The sequence below is a fragment of the Vigna unguiculata genome, chromosome 9, assembly GCF_037176805.1.
Source record: "Vigna unguiculata cultivar grain cowpea cultivar isolate G323 ecotype 2 chromosome 9, ASM3717680v1, whole genome shotgun sequence".
Taxonomy (NCBI): Eukaryota; Viridiplantae; Streptophyta; class Magnoliopsida; order Fabales; family Fabaceae; genus Vigna; species Vigna unguiculata.
The window spans coordinates 12,789,689-12,796,267 of NC_140800.1; the positions used below are offsets into that span (position 1 = coordinate 12,789,689).

A 6,579-nucleotide genomic window follows, 5' to 3' on the forward strand; every position below is an offset into this window, starting at 1 on the left:
AAACAATTTCATTTAAAAAAAGAAATATAAACCAAGACTAGTTCAATTCTATCGGTTTAAACAATGAATAATAATAGAAGATTTTATTAAAATTTATATATATATGCATGCAAGTTGTTGTGAATGTGAATGTAGATGCAGTTTATATGAGAGAGGGAGAGAGGGGTGTGACTGTTTGAGTTTCACTGCATTGTCTGGGGGAGAGTGATAGAAACAGTTTCGAAGTGGTAGCTATAGGGTACTTGTTGGAAGAGAGGCAAAAGAAAAAAAAAAAAAAAGCTGAAAACCCTAAGCATGAACTAGTTAGTATATATGTATATGTGTATCCACTACTTTTCTGTATCGGATCCAATGAGTACAGCGACTGTGGCTCACTATTTCTGTGATTTATTTATTCAAGAAAAATGAGAGGGTGTTGCCGAGTCTCACTCTCACGGGAATTGAGACTATAGAGACCAAGTCCTTTTAGAAGCAAGAGATTCATCATCCTACCTTTTTCTCGGTACATGATGAAAACTACAATTCAAAACAAAGTTGGGATAGATTGCAGCACAGACACAGATTCAGAGAAACACTGCTCGTTTTCCTGTTAGTTGAGTTCATCAAACAAACACCACCCCCAATAATACCCACTGTGCTTTCCGAAGAACCTGTATAGAGCCATGACAAGTTGTTGTGATTAACACTTGAGATTGAGACTTGAGGTAGCTTCCTATATGTATATATATACTTTGAACTCAAGCGTAATATCTTGTTTCTGTGCCTGTGATTGTGACATTTTGCCAGTAATTAACTCAGCCTCTTCACTGTCACTGACACTATGGTTCTGTGCCTTTATTTTAGTGAAACTAAAGCAAATTAAGTCTGGTACGGGAAATTTTTGACGGTTGGTGAAGTTAATTAAATTAACTCAATGGGGTAAATAAGTAATTGAAAGAAGAAGGAGAAAGTAAAAGGGTGGTCCATGAAGAAGAGGAAAATTAAAGGGAGGGAATATATAGGGTAAGTAGGACTATAAGCGTCTAAGGCGTAGAGTTAGGCTTTAGAATCAAGTAACGTTATCGCTCATTTATTCTTAATCATAAACAATGACAGAGAATGTCAACTCCGCATGCTCACTGCACATGCCTATAGAGTTGCACTGAATACACAATAACAGTAGGTCTAGCAGTAGTTATAGCAGTAGTTATACATTACTATTACTATGGACCACCCACTTATTTTAGGTCTTAATAAACAACACATGTTCATAATCATCACCTACAAATCGAAACAAAAACCCCTTCAAATTAATTTAAGAGAAATTAAACAGTGCAGAACAGTCCAAAGGAGGCTACACAAGGCAGAGACCATGACTACATATTATAAATATTGCAGGGCCATGCCCTCATCAAGAGGCATAAACCCTAGATATGCAATATCGTTATTATTTCATTTCACAAGTTGTTATTACCTCCTCCTTCTCCTCCCCCATCGATATCTTCAGGAGGGGTATCAGTCCATGGAAGAGAATAAGGGTAAGAGTTGTGAGTGATGGTTGGAGAGGGCCTATAAAACCCACTTGCTTCATTTCCAAACCTTGCACTGATCAAAGACCTTTGGGGGGGCATTTGTTGAATTGTTGTTGGTGTCATTGGTGGTGGCACCGAAAGAGAGGGTGGAGGCATGTCATTGTAGGCATAGCGAAGGAGATCGGCATTGGCAGAATCAAGCTCCTTTTGGAGCCTTTGAACTTGTCTCTGCAGAAAAGAGATGGCTCCTACGCACCCATAAACTGGGTCTCTCACACGTGCCTCAGCTTCATAGGCAAGCGAGTTCACTGCATCTTCCCTCTGGTGTGGAAGAAGCTCGTTCAGAAGCTTCGTCACATTGCTCGCTCCGAATATCTTGTGCACGTTCGCGAACTTCTGAGGCTCTTCTGGTGGGAAGTAAGGTGCAAAGATGCACCCTGAAAGGCATTTCCTCCTCAAGAATTTGCAGGCAGCACATGGAGAATTGTAGGAGCTCGATGATGCCATTTTTCAATTTCCCTAAAAACCATAAAGATTCACATAAAATGAAATCAATTAACACAACAACTTTCCCTTCTCCACTGTGTACTCTTATTTTTTTCTTTTCTTTCATATTTTAAAGACCAAAAGTTTAGATCACAAGAAAGTTCAAGATATATAGGACCACCAACATCTACGAAAATTTAGCTGAAATTTCATATTTCTTATACTTTAGCGATCGAGTTAACATGGAATAGAACTCAAACTATAATTTTATACTATATAGAAAAAGTAGAAGACTGGCCAAATAGTCTATGTATTGTTCTCTAGTCTGCATTTTCACTTCCAAAATTATTATGAAAATGAATGGTAAAAAACAAAGAAAGAGAAAATTAGATCTGATTACTTCAGTTACACTTTCTTTTCCTTGTCAAGTTCGTGTTTAAGTTCTTTCTTCGATCAAAGGTATCAACTATATATATCCATATACTCATTATTGAATATTATTAGAAGGAGAATATATATATATATATATATATATATATATATATATATATATATATATATTAAAAAATATTTTGAATTGGGACAACATTAATTAGTCTGATCTTTTAGCCCTTCATAATCCTTTCTTCCTGAGATCTCACAAGACCTTTCCCATTACAAACATATACGTACCAAAACATTGTAACTGGTTTAAATTTAAGGATTAGTTGTCACTTTCTTAAATTATATTATATTATAGGATGACCATCTTTATCCTTTCTTTTTCTTTAACAAACTTTCTTAATTCTTTTCTTAAAATATATTTTCCTTCTTTCCGTTCTCCCTTTATTTTTTTCTATTCATGAGAGTAGAAAAAAAAAAAAGATAATGAAGAGTTCTTAATTTTAATCTTGAAACTCCCTTCATACTGTTTTCTAATTTTCCCCCCTTAAGTGTCTGTGTATGTTCTATCTTCTTCCATGTTTGTTCATCAGAAACTTGCACACACACTAACACAGACAAGAAAACTTTATATATATATCTTTCTTGTTCTGGAATTGAGCTGCATGATAAAGTAAAAGCTCATAATTAAGTGAGTTGAATTAAGCAGGGATCTGGCTGCAGCAACGAGGCATGACTGCATAAAAAAAGCGTATGTAAAATGGAAAGAAAAAAAAAAAAAAAGCCCTAAACAGTGAGTTCTGAAAAGGATCCATTTTGTCTAGCTAGCACCCGGTACTTTACTCAAAAGAAGATGAAACAGAGAAAAGAAGTATAGATGCATAGAGAGAAGAAGGTAGAACATGAACATGATTTTACCTGTTTGTGATGTAGGTTTGGTTGATGAGAAGAAGTAAAAGGGAAGTACCTTTTCTTTTTTTTTTCCCTTGTGGGAGAGGGGCTTTAGAAGCTGCTGTTTTACCCTGAGAAGACAAAAGAGGCTTAGCCAATGAAAGATATAAGTTGCAGATTTTTGACAGGAAGAGCAGCCTTAAAGAGGAAACCCTAACTGCAAAAGAGAGACACAAAGTGAGAGAGATAAAGAGAGGAGAGTGTGGAAGGTGATAATTAAGTGGGAAAAGTTTATGAGGGAGAGAAGGCAAACAGCATTGAGTGGATGGAGAAGGAATGGATGCAAAAGACAAAGGTAATAAATGGAGGTACACTATAAAAGAATGACTATGACCTCCTTGCATCTAATAATAATATGTGCCCATGTCTCACATTCTCATTCCCTTTCTAATTAACCATGCACTTCCACTAAATTCTCAAAACCATTTCTTTTCATTTTTAGGTTTAACACTCAACAATGAGATCAAATCAACCATGTGTTCAAGAAAAAAATAATAATATGAAAAATGTTATAAAAAATATTATAAATGAATATATAACATATGAATCTACAAATTTAAGCACTTTCTCCCCAACAATTGTTCATTTCCTTTAAGGTAACAGTTTGCTCAAAGTTATAAATATATAAATGTTTATGATATTTGTTTACAACATCTTCATAACTATTAAGAAAATAATAATATTTTAAGATATTATTATATATGTCTATCTAATTTATATATGACACTTTCTTTTATAGAGTGATAAACCAGCTATAGGAAAATTAACATAACATGAACATTACTTTTAAATTTTTTTACTAACAAATATTAGTATTTGATAAGATAATGGTATATATATTCTCCTACAATACTTTTTTTAATCCTATAAGAAAAAAACAAGCACATTTAATACTTCAGACACAAAAATGTATTGAATTATCTCTTTATTTATTAAGATGATTATCAGAAAGATGTTGAACACTGAATTAAAATATTCTATTTATTATATAAAAAGATTAAAAAAACAAAAAAAAAAATCTTTCGTTTTTGTTTATTCCATTTTTAAACATTTAACACGTTCACTAAATATATTTATTAAGTTTTCCTTAAGCACAAGGGCACTGAGCAAAAGAGCTATTAATGGTATTGAATAGATCAAGGATTTTATAAATAAAACTCCTAGCAAATAATAATAGTCTAACATACTAGTTAAAAAGTAAACAAATTAATAATGTATTCGTGTAAAATTTTATATTGTGCACCCATAAATATACCACGAGGAGTAGAAGAACGTTTCTATTTAGAAAAGTGCTCACTGTTTAAAAATTCAAAAGGTCGTTTAATACTTTTGATTAATTTAAACAAATCAATAAAATGCATAATAATGATATCAAATCATGTGCTATGGATATATATATTCAAAATTTCTCTAATAACTTTTAACATGCAAAAACTAATAAACCTTATTTATCTTTAAAAAAATTTCGTTCTATAAATCATTGATAATTTTCATAAAAACGCTATCTCATATCCGGCTATTAAAAAGTGAAAAGCGAAAAATTAGGAAAGGCCAATTAAAACATAGAATACTTAGATTAGAACTTTGTCAAATTTATAATTAAGCAAGATCAAATAGTAATCTTTAACATCAGATCTACATATTTTATATTAGATATAAATTTACTCACCAGCTTGCTAATATTAATTTTTTATCATTATAGTTTATAGGGCAAAGTGGTATCATAGAAAATATAGAAGAAGTTAGTTACTAATTCATGAATAATTTATATACATATATTAAGTAACGGAAAATCTCATGGTTTTGATTTACGTTTTTTTCTTGTTTTTGTTGAAACAGCCTAAAATTGTGTACGGGTCATGTAGCATTCTAGGCAGGGTCAGTTGAACTTTTATGCATCAATGGATCTTTATCCATCTTAAACTTTAAACAATGGTCAGCTTTATGTTGTTGATAGTAAAATATTACCAAAGTAAGCATTTGGTATGAACTTGTCTAGAAAAATCTCTTAAATTGGTCAATTAATGCATGTGCATTTTTCTGAATATCAAACCATTTTAAAATAATGTAATAATAATAATGTACCATGTAGAAAATTTTACAACAATAACATATAATTAAACTCTAATCCTTATTATCTGTCTTAGGAAGTATTACTTTTACATCATTAATATTAATATTTTTACATAATTTTGCATGGTGAAGACATCGTACGTATATTTATGGCAAATATTTAATATTGTTTGTTATGAAACATATTTTATGTTGATGGTCGAGACTTAGGAGAACATGACACCCAAGAAATAGGTGTTGTTGTCCGTTTTAAGGCACTATAATCTGCAGGCACTCTAGTGAACCCAGAACATCTCCCTATACATATTAGAGGGACCAATATTTCCTATGCATTTCACTCAATAACTCTTCCACATTCACTAAATAATAATGCTATGCCACATCAAATTCATGTTTTTTTTTATTTTACCATTTAACTATTTTATCTCATTATTCCCAACATTCATTCTTGACCATGGAAAAAGATGGGTACTATATTGACTTTTCAATTATCCTAAATACTTAAATACATTTCTTAACTTTTACATTCTTTAAAACTACATAATCGGTTCTAATAACTTTCAATGCTGAATTCTTAAAAAATCAAAACCTAAAAGAAAATATGCTATCTATATCGATACAAGAAAATAACCCATTAACAACTAATTTTAGTGAGCAAAAGTTATTAGTTGCCGTAGGAACCAATTTAAATACTAATTTATAAAATAAAAAATTATTATGTACTAAAATAGTCACTATTATGAGTAAAATATTATAATTGGTCGCTAAATTGATCACTAATTAATTAGAGATTGATTTAGAAACTAACTCCTTTGGTAGTAAAAACTTTGATAGCTAATGTTTAGTGACTAATTTTTTTTAGTAGCTAAATTTTAGTGACCAATTTAGATGACAATTATAATTTTTTATTCATAATAGTGACTATTTTAGTGATCAACAATATTAGTTATAATTTTTTATTCTATAAATTGGTATCTAAATTGGTCAATGATAATAACTTTTCATCATTAAAATGGATTGTTAACTATACATTTTCTTGTATTGTATAAATATTTAACACAAAATACTATCAAAATAATTTTTTTAATTATTAGTGTAAAAAAAATTCTACAATATTTAGGTTTGAGCTAACATATATGAATTAGGGTATTGATTGAAGATTAATAGATAATAAGGT

General features: G+C 30.8%; 1 pseudogene across 3 annotated transcripts; it reads right to left on the reverse strand.

Annotated features, from left to right (window-relative positions):
* Positions 1–1,269: 1,269 nt before the first annotated feature.
* Positions 1,270–3,667, reverse strand: LOC114163016 (LOB domain-containing protein 25 pseudogene; annotated as a pseudogene). Of its 3 annotated transcripts, XR_014984462.1 has the most exons (3): positions 3,583–3,645; positions 3,346–3,486; positions 1,270–2,030 (listed from the first exon to the last, which is right to left on the reverse strand). The product of XR_014984462.1 is annotated as an LOB domain-containing protein 25 pseudogene, transcript variant X2 (transcript). The 3 variants fall into 3 exon arrangements; XR_014984463.1 differs by having other exon boundaries at positions 3,297–3,667; XR_014984461.1 differs by having other exon boundaries at positions 3,346–3,656.
* Positions 3,668–6,579: the final 2,912 nt, after the last annotated feature.